Source organism: Hemiscyllium ocellatum, chromosome 8 (assembly GCF_020745735.1).
Source record: "Hemiscyllium ocellatum isolate sHemOce1 chromosome 8, sHemOce1.pat.X.cur, whole genome shotgun sequence".
Taxonomy (NCBI): Eukaryota; Metazoa; Chordata; class Chondrichthyes; order Orectolobiformes; family Hemiscylliidae; genus Hemiscyllium; species Hemiscyllium ocellatum.
The window spans coordinates 71,475,999-71,492,436 of NC_083408.1; the positions used below are offsets into that span (position 1 = coordinate 71,475,999).

At 41.7% G+C, this 16,438-nt stretch overlaps 1 long non-coding RNA gene across 1 annotated transcript in view; it reads right to left on the bottom strand.

Moving 5' to 3' along the window:
- Positions 1 to 16,438, bottom strand: part of LOC132817916 (uncharacterized) — a 77,910-nt gene that overhangs the window by 18,357 nt on the left and 43,115 nt on the right. The window contains exons 2-3 of the long non-coding RNA XR_009644932.1: positions 6,127 to 6,216; positions 5,840 to 5,956 (exon numbers count right to left, since the gene is read on the bottom strand). This is a non-coding gene — a long non-coding RNA (uncharacterized LOC132817916). The remainder of the gene's footprint in view (positions 1 to 5,839; positions 5,957 to 6,126; positions 6,217 to 16,438) is intronic.

Sequence of the window (16,438 nt, forward strand, 5' to 3'; positions counted from 1 at the left end):
CTGCAGTCCCTACAGTGCCAGGTTGAAGTGGTGCCCTCTGCTGGGACTACAATCAGTCCCCAGAAAGAAGGCTATGGTCAGGGTAGGTCAGGGCATTGGTATACCTTGGCTAGCAGGCTGCAGTGAGGGTGGTGGTGTTGAGAGGCTGGGTGGGAAGATTAAAGGGAGGTTAAATGGGGAGTATGACCTTGTGGAGGTGCAAACAAAATAAGTCAATCCATCTTGCCTGACTTCTCTCACTGCCTGACAGTAAACTCTGTCAGACAACACATCTGCAGTTAAATTACCAACTCAGAGGAGGGGGGCATGAGTGTCCAATTCATGAAAGAAGTCACGATGGGCAGGTCAGCAGCATGTTGCATTTTATTTTTCCCTCCATCAATCCTACTGTTATAAGAAATATACTCAGATATGTTAATACAATCAAATGAGAATAAAATTCATTCTGGAGGACAAAAACATAAACTCAAGACTGCACATAATAGAGAATTGTGCACATTTTTGATTTGCACCGTTCAGTAAAGGATGTCCAGGTTATAAATATTTACGAGATTATACCAGAACTGATTCAGACCTGTAGAAAAGACTTACGATTCTGAGGATGAAGAACTACAGTTAGGAAGATTGATTGGAGAAGTTCGGGCTTTTTGAAGAAAAGGAGGCCAAAAGAAGATATAATTAACATTTAAAAATCAAGAGATCAACATAATCGATAGCGAGAAACTGTTCTCACTCGTGAAAAGATTGAGAATAAGGGGGCAGAGGTTAAAACTATAGGCAAAAGAAGAAAACATGATAACAGAAAAGAAAAGTTCCCTCAGTGATTGGTTAAGGTCTGAAATGCACTACCTTAGAGTGGTGCCGGGTTCAATTGGACTATTCACAATGAAATTAGATTGAGATCTGAAAAGGGAAAAATAAAGGTTTATAGAGAGAAGGCAGGAACACAACCTGAAATGAATTGTTCATTGAGAGAGTCGATGCAGCCACAATGGGCAGAATAAACTCAGTCTGCGCTGTACCCATCAGGAAAGTCTGACAAGGCTGGGGCTTAGTGCTGAAGCAAAGGCTGAAAAACAACCTGAGAGATATCTTTAAATTAATGAAAGCGTTTGATAGAGGAGATGTAAAGAAGATGTTTCTAATTGTTGTGGAATCTAAACCAGAGATCACAAATCTAAGATACCACAAATAAATCAAGAATTTGCTATCAGAAGATGTAATTTAGGTGAATAGCATAAATGTATGCTCAAAGGAAACTAAAGGAGCATTTGAAGGAGAATGAAGGAGAAAGATAAGCTAATAAGACTTAGATGAAAAGGTTTGAGAGGAGGCTCATGTGGAGCATTTATCAGTTGGGCTAAATGGCCTGTTTCAATGCTGTAATCCAGATAGAACTTAATGTATAATGTTGCCAATTACATCCTTTTCAAACATCAAAAACAGGTTTATCAAAAATAAAATTCTTGTAACATACATGTTTCCACTTTTACCACAATTCATTGCTGACGTTAATTAGTAAAAGTATGATGACAGTCACCAATTATCTGCAACCTTGAAGCACAGCAACGATTTTCAATAAATTCTTCAGAGTTTTGTGGTTTAAGAAGACATGCAGGAACAAAGGGTTCATTAGTTTTACTGCCTGATTCACTTAACACAATCTAAGGAATGGCCATCATAAAGCTGTCAGGGGTAAGCCACTTTGGTTTTCTGTCATTTTATTAACTAATCTAATGCACTGAAGGCAATACTGCAGCTTACTTGTTTAGGACCAAGTTGTGGTTAGACTGCAAAAATTTTATAAATACCTTTGTCGTAAGGAATGTCATAAGTTTGTGTTTTATTCAGTTTCTTTGACATTTAACCTCTTAACATGAATGCAGAAGGAATGACAAATCTACCTTTATATTTAACTAGGTTATCATTCCAGATTGCTTTGTATACATTATACATTGGGACCAAGGTCACTTCACATATTCAAAGGCCTAAGTTGTGAGAAATGAATATCTTGTGGCCAAGGCAACAGTGAATTGCAGCCAGACAAAAATAAATAACATAAAGCTTTTTGTTTCAACTTAAATATGAATGTAGGGTTTTGCTTTTATCAATCTACAATGCATTTCTACCTTTTAGTCCTTACATTTTAGGTACCCATCACTTTTATTTTTATTCTAAACAAAAGATAGTTTGAGAGAGAGGTCAGCAGAATGTGGAGTATTACATAACTGAGCTTTAGTTAACTGTCAATCATTCCATGATAGTGATGATTGGCTACAACATTACAGAAAAATATTGCAGTGTTTTGCACAAAACAATGCATATGCAGCCATTAAGATTTTGAGTATGACTGTAAAAGTGCACATTTTGTCTAAGCTTCTCACTTGATACACATCAGGTCAATTTGCAAGAAAAACAATATAAAGGCAAGCACCATGTTTCTACAGCATGAGAAAAGTATGTTTTTTTTTGCAGATAGAAAGAACATGTACACACACTATGCAACTGCACAAAATAAGTGACAGTTTTTTTTGATTCATTCCTCAGGGAAATGTTCAGACCAATCAGACGCAAACTGCCAGATTTAAATTTAAACAATGGTAGTTAACTGTCATAATCTAATTGGTGTACTCTTCATGGCAATGCCTTTACCAGACCCCACTCAGTATGCTCTTCTTATATAGTATAAATGTTATTCCCCTTTATATTGTATTCTTGTGAATTGTCCTTATAAGTGCAAGTATAAAAGTTTTGACAAAATGAGCCTTATGTTTAGCAATAATGATGTCTATAATGTAGTGGAACTTTGGGTATGGTTACAAGGAAGGCATATTGAGGTAATTGTTATTTGTAGACCGTGGAAAGGAGGGTACAGAGAGGTGGTGTTGAGATGACCAATGTTGGTGCAGCACAGAGGTTATAATATTCAGGACCTTGTTTAATAAACAGAGAAGAATAATCTTGATAGTAGGTCAAATGGAGAAGGAAGCTTACTTCATGGCTTAGCAATTATGCATTGAATTTGAGAATTAGGCCCAAGAGGTTGATGGAGTCAAGGACAGAACCATATTTATTTGTTGATGATAGCAAAGCTAAAGAGGATGGCTCAGTACTGCCAACATTAAGATCGAATCATTGAATCTTACAGAACAGATGGCTCATTATGCCTGAGCCAATTTCCTGAAACAATTACTCATTTAGTCACAGAAGATTTCAATACATTCAAAACATAGATTGAAAGGGTAACCAAAGGAAGTCAGAGCAGCTGTAAAGGTGCTTAGTGGTCCCACTTACTGGGGTAATAAATGTGGAGTATAATGATTTAATAGTTGAAAGGGATTGGTGTAAAACTTGAGATTGTCAGGTTAGATCCAGTTGCAGATAGTTAAGATGCAAAGATTGAGTTTATTTCACTGATAAATAATAACTATAACATGTCTCTACCTTTTTAACATTACATGCTACAAGAATAATAGAGAAAACTAAGGAAATGAATATGAAATATCAAGGGCAGTTAGTAAAGAAAATTAAATTCAATGAATTACTCTGTATAATATGTATTAGGAGAGAATCTGATTTGCAAAAACTTAAAAAATATCTTTTATTAACATTCATACCAGACAATGCTGGTTATAATAATGTCATGCAATTGGCATTCTGGAAGAAAAATATAGTAATGTATTATTTTCTTTTAAGGTCATATATGTAACATATATTTAAAAGATAAAAACATATACTTTTGGTTCCTTGCGTACTAAACTAATACTTGCTTGTTACTCAACAACATTGTAATTTTTCACAGTGATTCATACGTGATTCACATTGATTCGATGTAGTCTGTACCAAAGCTCTAATCTCACTCAAATATTATAACGATTTTTTAAAAAATACTTTACAAAACTTTAAATGGAAAGTAATATTCCTGATTCAAATTTTAAGAAAGTAATATTGTAGATATGATTGCAGAAGAAATTTGATTTTACTTCCTTATAAATGGTTTAAATGTCTATATGTTTCGGAGAAATGTATAAACTGCAATAATCTTCAAACAGAAGATCTAAATCAATGGTTCTCAAGCTATGGAGTCATAGAAACCGTCAGCAAGTTCCCTCTTCTCTGAACTTGTGCCCCTCACCAGCACCAAGGCCCTGACTATGTTCAGCCTGTTGTTTTCTCAGGCTTTTACCGTAAGGCCACAAGACATAAGAATAGAAGCAGGCCATTCAGCCCATCAAATCCGCTTCAACATTCAAGGAGGTCATGGCTGATCTGATAATCCTCAATTCCACTTTCCTGTCCTTTACCCCATAACCCTTGATTCCTTGACTGATTAATAATCTGTCTATCTCAACCTTGAATATACTTAATGAACCAGGCTCGACAGCCCTCCATGGTAAAGAGTTCCATAGATTCATTACCCTCTGAGGAATGAAACTTTCCTAATCTCTGCCTTAAATGTGCATCCTCTTATTCTAAGATTATGCCCTCTAGGCCTGGACTCTCCCGTTAGGGAAAGCAACCTTTCTGTATTTACCTTGTCAAGTCCCCTAAAAATCTTGAATTTTTCAATAAGATTTCTCACTCTTCTATATTCCAACAAGTATCGGTCCAACCTACATAATCTCTCCTTATAAGACAGTCCCTCCACACCCTCAGCTAAGTGAACTATCTCTGAACTGCCTCCAATGTCGCTGTTTCTTTCCTTACATAAAGAGTCAAAACTGTTCACATTATTCCATTGTTCTGACGGTGCCTTGTATAGTTTGAACAAGACCTCTCTTCATTTACACCCCATTCCTTTTGAAATAAAAGCCAACATTCCATTTGCCTTCCCTATTAGTCACTGAACTAGGGTGCCAGTTTTTTGACATTCATTGTCAAGGATTCCCCAAATCCTCTTGTTCCCTAACTTTCTGCAGCTTTCTCTTTATTTCTGGGCCATGATCTCCTGCCATGGGAGTTCAATGAAATTTCCATCACTAGAAATTGTGGAGAGTTTGAATGAAATCGCAGTGACCAGTAATGGCTTCACATGATGATCTCTGCAGTTCAGAAGCTCTTGACATTCCTCATCAAACCCGTTCCCTGCCATTAACCTTACAACGATGCATCTGTTGCTGAGTAGCAGATTGTTTGTGTCCAAACCTGTCATCCTGATACAGCAGAATGACCTGTGCTCCAACATTAGCCACCTCAAGACCCTCAACCTACACATCTACCACTTCCAAGCAAAGGTCCATAAGATGTCATGGCTCAGATCAGTATTCATTGGAGTTCAGAAGATTAAGGGGAGACTTAATAGAGACGTACAAGATAATACATGGCTTGGAAAGGGTGGACTCTAGGAAATTGTTTCCATTAGGCGAGGAGACTAGGACCCGTGGACACAGCCTTAGAATTAGAGGGGGTCAATTCAGAACAGAAATGCGGAGACATTTCTTCAGCCAAAGGGTGGTGGGTCTGTGGAATTCATTGCCACGGAGTGCAATGGAGGCCGGGACGCTAAATGTCTTCAAGGCAGAGATTGATAGATTCTTGTTGCCTCGAGGAATTAAGAGCTACGGGGAGAACGCTGGTAAGTGGAGTTGAAATGCCCATCAGCCATGATTGAATGGCGGAGTGTACTCGATGGGCCGAATGGCCTTACTTCCACTCCTACGTCTTATGGTCTTATGGTTTATGGACCTGGTTAGCCTAGAAACTAGTAACATATTTACAAAGTACTTTAAAATATAAACAGACTTTCATATTTGTATGATTTATTATATGTTGTATTCAGACATGCCACCTGATCAATTCAACAACCTGAATTAAACAAGGCTCAGGGAGTAGGCCTTACCTATAACAAACACACAGAATTCTGAAGAAGCTCAGCAGGCCTGTAAGCATGTGTGGAGAAAGAAACAGAGTTGACATTTCTTGTCCAGTATGACTCTTCTCCAGAATAGTCCAGTCACTGAAACAATACCAGGACATTTAGATCAATAATTTGACAGGGGAATGAACAAAGAACAAAGAACATGAACAAAGAACAAAGAGCAATACAGCACAGGAACAGGCCCTCCGGCTCTCCAAGCCTGCACTGCCACATTTTGCCATTCTATTACTAAAACTGTCTTTCCTTACAGGATCCAGATGCCTCTATTCTCTTCCTATTCGTGTATTTGTCCAGGTATTTCTTGAATGCTGCTATTGTGTTTGCTTCCACCACCTCCTCTGGAAAGAACAAAGAACAATACAAATGAATAAAAATGATCAAATGTTATATGAGATTCAGCATGTATCATATTTTTCAAATCTTGAGACTACACAAATGGAATATTTTCATCTTAAGCATTCCCTCCTTCTCTAACCAGCGAGCCAATCAAAACTCCATCACATCTTCACATCAAACTACTGAAAACTATGTCAATTAATTAGAAAACCTAATCGTGAAATAGTAAACCAGATTCTAATCCTTTATTTAATGCAAGATTCAATTATATATATATATATATACCTCCTCCCAAACCAACATCCAGTGTGTTAGAAGTCTTTCTTGTGCTCATTTGTTAAAGTAATTTAAATTAATGCAACTATATAAAATGAAATGACATTAGAAGGAAGACATCCATTAAAGGCATATTGTGATGAAAATTGTATATTCAAAGCAAAATTAAATTTAAATTAAAATGTTATTCTGAATGGGACACTGCACTCCAGTGCCCATGGAAAACCTCAGGTGAGAGTGGGCACCATACACTCACCAAACAAGGTCACTTGGGTGTGGCTTTCATCCCAGAAGAGAGGCAGACAATCAGGTCTAACAACCCCCATGACGACCTGCTGCCCGAGCCATTAATATCCATCTTGGTGAGGTCCAGGGCAGACCAGGAGTCTCTCCTTGTCTGCAACAGATGTCCAAAGATCAGGAGCATGGGGCTGAAGTGCAAGCAAATCTTCAGATGCAATGCCTTCTCATGTTCAGTGTACACATCAAACATGGACTCCTCTAGGCCACAGAAAACACAAGGCAATACTCAATTCTTTTTTTTAAATTGTATCTATTGTGTAATCAACCTGTTCAGAGATGTTATTACACACCTCTGGATCAGATTGGACTTGAAACCATGCTACCTGGCTCAGATGTAGCAATACTACCACTGCACCACAAGGGAACCCCCTTCCCTCCCCCCCATCCCTAGAAGCCTTCAAGTTGTTAAATCTGTTGCTACCCTTCACATGTGCCATCCTTATGGCTCTAGTGGGACAGTGGTAATGTCCTTACCTCTGAGGCAGGAGACCCAGATTTGAGTCGTACAAGCTCCCGGGACACACAATAACATCTCTGGACAGGTTAGTTAAAACATCTGGGAAAGGTGTATTTTTATTTGCTCCAACAGATACTGCTCTCCCTCTTTGGAAGATAAGCCTACCTGAATTCAAAGAGATTAGAATGCCTGAATTCTAAGTATTTTTAAATTTCTGATTACTCAAAGGTGTGTTATTGAAGTTTAGCCAGCTGAAACTATCTAGACTTCCAGCATAGATTCCATCTCAGGTCAAACTAGTCTTTAAGGCTATGCTTGCAGTACTATCTGAATCAGAATCAGCAGCCTCTTAATGAAAGGTTAAATATTGCAGCTTCCAAGACCATGCCAGAGTTGTTAGTCAATCATTAACAATGCCCTCTAACAATCTGTCTGGTCCACATAATGCAGTACTAGCACTTAACTTGGTTTCAAACTTGGAAAATGGAAAATCATTTTCTTCTGCCCAGAGGCTTTTTCACCTAACAAAAAATTCAACCGAGAAGAAGATAGTTGGCAGAAGCTTCCCAGATGCTGACTGACATGGGGGTTTTCAAGAAAGTTGATAGAATTATATTAGGGTGAGAAGGGTGCTATTTTCCAACAAGATTCCTGCTAGTGAGGAGTGAGAGGCCAATTAGTATGTATTAACATCCCCAATATTACATTACCTCATCTAATTGACTTGCAGTTTCCAATCCTCTCACCTAACAGATAGAAACCAAACATTGACAAATTCTGACATGAAAGTCAAAGTGATAACCTGGCAACACCAACTCAGTCATGAATATTTCAGAGGACACTCATAGACAATTGCATGCACCCCAGCTCACAGGACGTTGAACATCGAACATAGAACATTACAGCACAGTACAGGCTCTTCAGCCCTCGATGTCACGTCGTCCTGTGGAACCATTCTGAAGCCCATCTAACCTACACTATTCCATTCTCATCTATATGTTTATCCAATGACCATTTAAATGCCCTTAAATTTGGTGAGTCTACTACTGTTGCAGGCAGGACGTTCTGCGCCCCTACTATTCTATGAGTAAAGAAACTACCTCTGACATCTGTCCTGTATCTATCACCCCTCAATTTAAAGCAATGTCCCCTCATGCTAGCCATCACCATCCAAGGAAAAAGGCTCTCACTGTCCATCCTATCTAATCCTCTGCTCATTTTATATGTCGAATTAAGTCACCTCTCAACCTTCTTTCTCTCTAATGAAAGCAGCCTCAAATCCCTCAGCTTCTCCTGATAAGACCTTTCCTCCATACCAGACAACACCCTAGTAAATCTGCTTTGCACCCTTTCCAAAGCTTCCACATCGTTCTTATAATTTGGTGACCAGAACTGTATGCAATACTCCAAGTTCGGCCGCATCAGAGTTTTGTACAGCTGCAACATGACCTCATGGCTCTGAAACTCAATCCCTCTGCCAATAAAAGCTAGCATACCTTATGCCTTCAGAATAACCCTATCAACCTGGGTGGCAACTTTCAGGATCTATGTGCATGACATCAAGATCTCTCTGCTCATCCACACTACCAAGAATCTTACCATTAGCGCAGTTCTCTTTATTCCTGTTGCTCCAACCAAAATGAATCATCTCACACTTTTCTGCATTAAACTTCATTTGCCACCTCTTAGCCCAGCTCTGCAACTTATCTATATCCCCTATAAACTGCAACATCCTTTAGCATTATCCACAACTCCACCGACCTCAGTGTAATCTGCAAATTTACTAACTCATCCTTCTACACCCTCATCCACGTCATTAAAAAAAAAGACAAATAGCAGTGGCCCCAATTCAGATCCTTGCAGTAGTTACTGAACTCCAGGATGAAGCACCACCTTTCAGTGTTCTTTCAGCTAGCCAATTTCTTATCCAAACCGCCAACTCACCCACAATCCCATAGCCTACTGTGGGAGACCTTATCAAATGTCTTACTGAAATCTATATACACCATATCAACCCCACTTTACCCTCATTGACCTGTTTGGTCACCTTCTCAAAGAACTCAATAAGGCTTGTGAAGCACAACGTATCCTTCACAAAACCATGTTGACTATCTGTAATCAAATTATTCCTTTCTGGTTGATTATAAATCCTCGATCTTATAACTCTTTCCAATGCTTTACCCCCAACCGAAGTAAGGCTCACTGGTCTATAATTACCAGGGTTGTCTCTACTCCTTTTCTTGAACAAGGGGACAACATTTGCTATCCTTCAGTCTTCTGGCACTACTCCTGTAGAAAATGATGATCTAAAGACTAAAGCCAAAGGCTCTGCAATTGTCTCCCTGGCTTCCCAGAGAATCCTAGGATAAATCCCAGCCAGCACAGGGGAGTTAGCTATTTTCACACTTCCCAGAATTGCTAACACCTCCTCCTTGTGAACCTCAATCCTGTCTAGTCTAGTAGCCTGTAGCTCAGTATTGTCCTCAACAGCATTGTCTTTTTCCAGTGTGAATACTGACAAAAAGTTCCACTTAGCGCCTCTCTTATCTCCACATACACCACGCACAATTTCCCACAACTGCCCTTGATTGGCCCTAATCTTAATCCAGTCATTCTTTTATTCCTGATATGCCTATAGAAAGCTTTAGGGTTTTCCTTGATCCCACCTGCCAATGTCTTCTCATGTCCCCTCCTGGTTCTTCTTAGCTCTCTCTTTAGGTCTTTCCTGGCTAACTCATAACTCTCAAACACCCTAATTGAGCCTTCACGTCTCATCCTTACATAAGCCTCCTTCTTCCTCTTGACAAGAGATTCAACTTCTGTAGTAAACCATGGCTCCCTTGCTTGAACACTTCCTCCCTGCCTGACAGAAACACACTTATCAAGGACAGGCAGTAGCTGCTCCTTGAATAAGCTCCACATTTCAGTTGTGCCCACCCCCTGCAGTTTCCTTCCCCATCCAACACATTCTAAATCTTGCATAATTGCATCATAATTGCTTTTCCCACAGCTATGACACTTGCCCTGCAGTATATACTTATCCCTTTCCATCACTAAAGTAAATATAACCGAATTGTGGTCACTATCACCAAAGTGCTCGCTTACCTGCAAACCCAACATCTGGCCTGGGTTCATTACCCAGTACCAAATCCAATGTGGCCTCACCCCTTGTTGGCCTGTCTACATACTGCGTCACTCCTGCACATATTGGACAAAAACTGACCCATCTAAAGTACTCAAATTGTAGAATTTTCAGTCAATATTTGGAAAGTTGAAGTCCCCCATAACAACTACTCTCACTCCTATCCAGAATCAGCTTTGCTACCCTTTCCTCTGGAACTATTCGGAGACCTATAGAAAACTCCCAACAGGGTGACATCTCCTTTCCTGGTTCTAACCTCAGCCCATAACTACCTCAGTAGACAAGTCCTCAAATGTCCTTTCTGCCTCTGTAATACTGTCCTTGACTAACAATGGCGCATATCTCTCTCTTTTATCACCTTCCCTGTTCTTACTTAAATATCTAAACCCTGGAACCTACAACAATCATTCCTGTTCCTGCTCTATCCATGTCTCTGAAATGGCCATAACATCCAAGTCCCAGGTGCCAACCCATACTGTGAGTTCTGGATGTTCCAGGCATTGAAGTAGACACATTTCAAACCATCTCACGGCTGCAGGTGTACTCTTGCGACCTTGAAACCTTATTTCTGACCTCACTACTCTCAACCACCTGGATGCTAGAACTTCAATTTAGTTTCCCATCTCCCCGATGAATTAGTTTAAACTCTCGTGAAGAGCATTAGTAAATTCCAACACCCCCGAACACCCCAGGATATTCGTACCCCTCTGGTTCAGGTGTTTGTAGAGATCCCTCCTACCCCAGAATGAGGCCCAATTATCCAGATATCTGAATACCTCCCTCCTGCACCATTCCTGTAACCACGTATTCAACTCTTCTCTCTCTCCCCATTCCTCATCTCACTAGCACATGGCACGGGCAGCAAACCAGATATAATAACTCTGTTCTAGCACTAAGCTTTCACGCTAGCTCCCCGAATTTCTCCCTTAAATCCCCATCCCTTTTCCTACCAATATCATTAGTGCCTATGTGGACCATGACTTGGGGTTGCTCCCCCCCCCCCTTAAGGATCATCCAAGACATCACGAGCTCTGGCACCTAGGAGGTAATACACCCAACCATGAGTCTCTCTCATTCCCACAGAACATCCTGTCTGTCCCCCTAACTACGGGGTCCCCAGTGACTAATGCTCTGCTCCACTCCACCTTCCCTTCTGAGCAACAAGGACAGACTCTGTGCCAAAGAGCTGTACCCCCATGGCTTACACCTGGTAAGTGGTCCCCACAATGGTATCCAAAACAGTATGATTGTTACTGAGGGAAATGGCCCCAGGGGATCCCTGCACTGTCTGCCGGTTCCCTTTCTGTCCCCTGACGAGAACCCAGCTATCTTTCCCTTGTATCTGAGGTGTGACTACCTCCCTGTAACTCTTCTCAATAATCCCTTCCACCTCCCGAATGATCCAAAGTTCATCCAGCTCCAGTTCCCTAACATGGTTTCCGACGAGCTGCAGTTGGGTGCACTTCCTGCAGAGGAAGTCAACAGGGACAGTAGTGGTGACCCTTACCTCCCACATTCTGCAGGAGGAACATTCAACTGCCCTAACCTCCATTCACACTATTTTAAATTTCCAAAGAGACAATTAAAAAAAATTAAGAACTAATTACTTTACCAATCTGGCGCACAAAACCTTTCGATTTGGTTAGAGGAGGAGAACAGATGGGAGACACTATCCAAGTAGCGTAGGTTTAGGGTGAGAGGGGAAAGACATAAAAGAGACCTGAGGGTCAACTTTTTCACACAGAGGGTGGTACAGGTATAGAATGAGCTGCCAGAGGAAGTGGTGGAGGCTGGTACAATCGCAATGTTTAAGAGGCATTTGGATGGATATATGCATAGGAAAAGTTTGGTGGGATATGGGCTGGATGCTGGCAGGTGGGACTAGATTAGGTTGGGATATCTTGTCGGCATGGACAGGTTGGACCGAACGGTCTGTTTCCATGCTCTACATCTATATGACTCTATGACTCTAGTGTTTTGGGTAAAGCAACCACCCAAATATATTACCTCACTTACTCAACAGTTCCATGTTCACTCCTGCTCAGCGTGTGCTCTGTCTGTATGCGAGGTAAGTTTATATAATTTAAATTTACCTTCCTGGCAGGCGCTGAGTCCTCGCTGTCGCTCCTCCCAGTTCCTGTTGGCAATACAGGGTATCAATTACCCTCTGCCTGACTAATAAAGCAGGGCAAATCGAATGAACAATGCAGGGCAGCACAGGATGGCAGCACTTGACCAGGTCCGTGGCTGACCTTTAAAGATGGCACCAATTCTAGGAATCCTGGAAGGCCCCAGCAATGGTCAGTATATCTGCCTGTGGTGAGTGGGAGAGCGGGATGCTACTGTGGTGTGGTGCACAGCTAATGAGGTTGTTTGGGAAGTTAATGTGACAAATCTCACGTGGAACATGGAGAAATAACTTCCACGTAACTAGCCAAAAATAATACTTCGCCGATTTCTGGAAAGATGTAGCTCAACATATTTAGAATGGGTCAGTCAGTGGAGTGATCACACCTTCCAGCCAACCCACTGGGAGGGCAGGTTTAAAATGGATCCTTCATAAGGGCCACAACACCCATTTGCACTTAGAAGCTTTCCCAATGAGGAAAAGTCTTAGTTAACGGTGTAATCAAGAAGTAATTCAATATACTTGTGCTTACATTCGACAAGTGAGCTGAGGTCAGAAAACCTTATCCTCCTTGTCTGTTTGTTGTTACAGTTAGAGTTACTGGCAAACAACTATTATCACAAACTCATTTAATGTGTTCCTTGGTTTTCAGAATCAATGGCCCTACAGGATGTAATAGAGAAGATACTATTCACAGCAGTACTGAAGCATTCATGGCCTTTGGGAAAAGCTTTCTTACAGTTAATGTACTTTTCCCAAATGAGCCTGTAGCAGTTAAGTTCCTTTTTATTTCAGATTGTTATCTAAATCTGTTCTTTATTACCAACTCATTTCAGCAGCTGTTCTTTTTAACAGAAACAACTAACAAAAGAGCCTTTTTGTGGATTTTGATTATTTTCAGATTCATATGCTTTCCATTAGTATTATATTCACTTTCTTCTCATTCATTCATTTACTGGTTTTCCTGGCATTCCTTGCCCATCCCTAAATGCCCTTGTGAAGGTGATGCGGTTATCTTCCTCAATGGCTACATTCATGTGGCGTGTAAGCCAACAGTGTTGACAGGGTGGTAGTTCCAGCAATGATGAAGGGACAGATGTGAGGGGTACCCACAGGCATGAGAGCAATTAAGATAGGTTAAAATGCTAGCCCACCACTTGTCCTGAGCACAATCCTGTCCAAGATGGCGGAGGAGTAGGGCTCCTATGACAGAGCTACTCCACTCTGGCTGCTTTGCTTTTGCTTTTTCTCTTTTTTTTCCATCTCTTTTCTTTCTTACTGACTAACCTTGTCCTGAGTATGGATGGCATCAGCAGAGACAAGAGCCCAGGATACTGACCTTGAGCAGGCACAGGGCACAGACCTTAAGCAGGTCCAGGATATGGACTTCGAGCAGGCCCAGGGCACAGACCTCAAGTGAGCCCAAGGCATAGACTTTGAGTGGGCCCAGGGCACGGAGCTCAAGCACACCCAGAGTTGGACTTTGAGCAAGACTAGGACACGGGCCTCAAATGGACCCAAGACGCAGGAGAGTGAGTGCCTACTTAATTTTCCAGAGCAAGCATTGGACCTGGAACTGGTGGCTGTTACATCGGCAGAGGCAACATCGGCACGGTAAATCCAGCAACAAAAAGGTGGTGCCTCAGGATCGGTAATCTTGTTGTTGGTTGGGGGCAGCGAAGTGGTGGTGGAAGGGCATCTTGGCAATATCATGAGGTGAGCCCAGTGGTGAAAGATGCAGCTCTGGAATTGGTTGGTCTGGTGCGGGCGGTGGTGAGGCATTGCTGGAGGAGAATTGGCCCAGCAGCAAAGATAGCAGAGGAGGATTGGCAACTTCAATGTTGGTTGGGTCTGGTGTAGATGACAGTGGAGCAGTTGAGAAGGGATGGTATCACAGGCATCATTGATGGTGATGAACTGGCTCATGACTCAAGCTCTATCTTTCTTTTTCCCTTATTCTTAACTTATTCAAAATGATGCTGTTTCGTGACAACAAATGAAACCTTTTCACTGTATTTTATTGTAGTCTTGCTGTAAAATAGGCATGACAATAAAATTAAAAACCACAAAATCAATCCCATGATATAGAGGTTGGGTAAGTGATGAAATTGGCAGCCTGCCCACCAAATGTAAATAAATCATTTTGGGTTGATTGACCCTGATAACACACTGCCGACACCAAAATAAAGATGTGGGCAGTCAGACAGCCTTGCATGGGCCATTTTCAAAGGCCTCCATGCACAAAGCAGGATGGAAGGAGGGAGTACTTCATCAGAGGCATGTCCCCACCAAGGCGTCATATCACTGCGGCAGCACTGTGGGGATTCTGTCACCCTACCTGGCCAACAGAACCTGTCCCTCCACCTCAACATTCTACCCTCCTCCCTGGACTCTAAGGACTTCTCCTACTCTAACGCCCAGCTATCCCAGGCTGCCATGAGCTCCTGGAGCCTCTTCCTGCACTCGTGACAGTGTCCACTGCTGACACCTGGCATTGCCAGGTGTGATGGCACAGCTCACCAGTCAGATTGGCCAGCAGCTCTTGAGGGCAGGCTCCCTCCCAAACGAGAGGCACAAGTCCCAGAATTAGGCAACGTAGCCTGCCCGCACTGAGTACTGGCTGCACAGTGGGCTTTTTTCTGATTCATCAGCTTTTCTTCTGGGAGCTGGGTCCAACACCCCATAGTTTCTGCCAATAATTTCAAGTCAAGATGGTATGTTCCTGGAGAGAAACTTGCAGATGTAGATGTTCCCTTATGCCTCCTGCTCCCTTAACCTTCCAGTTGATCAAGAGCTCAGGTTTGGCTGGAAGACCTGGCAAATTGCTGCATCTCATAAGCAGGTACATCACAGGAATGATGTGTCTACGGTCGAGAAAATGCAGTCTTAAAGGTGGTGGAGAACAGACTGAAAATCACATCAGCTACTTTGCCTTCAATGGCGTTGAGCTTGGATCTGTGTCCTTCCAGGCAACTGGAGAGTTTTCCATCACATTGTGCTTAGACTTTCTCTTGTCAATAGTCATTGCCTGATGCTTGCATAATTTGTAATTACATGCCATTTATCAGATCAATCTGAATGATGTTCTAGGTTTTACTGCATGCAAGCCTTGACAGTTTCATTATCTGAGGAGTTACAAATGGAGTAGAACACTGTAATCAACCAGTGAGCATTCACACTTTTTGTCTTTGGATGGAAGGGTGCCAATTGAATGGAATGTTGGTAAGTCCAATTAATAGTCAACTAAGTGCCTCTTCCTACTGCCACAGGGTTTTATCTGCATGCCTGGGAATCTGGCACCAAAGGTCCAGCCCACCCAGTGAATTTGAGCTGGTGACCGTACAAGGCACCGTACCCTTTATGAGCCTCTGTGCCATCAGAACTACCCTCACCAAAGTACCCTCCTTTACATCTTTCCCTGCCCCACCCCACCATCCAGCCAAGTGCCCACTGACGCCAAGCTTGGTCCCATTTTGATGCTGCTTGGACTTACATTGCAGGGGAGTGGAAGACTCACTTCAAGCCAATTTACAGCTGGAAAACCATGAAGACGCTGTAGGGTGAGCCAGCCAAGCTAGTGGCAGGCTCAAACCTAACTGAAAGCGAACCTTCCAGCTCAGTGAGCAAACCTACATCCAGAACCTCAACCTTCTCAAATCTTCTCAAAATTTGCTCAAATCTAGCCTAGATCTCAGTGTAAAACCTAGCCCATTGTATTAAAAAATGCACTTAGCGATGCAAAATTAAGTTACTAAAATAGAAAAGAGGAAAGTAAAATTGAATGTAACATTTTGCAATTCTGATTGCAAATAGATATAATTCTCAGTACACAATACTACAATATGTTAGCATTCAGGATGAGCTTAGGCCCATCTAAGAAACAAAAATTCTCACAAATTAAATTCAGAAATGATTATG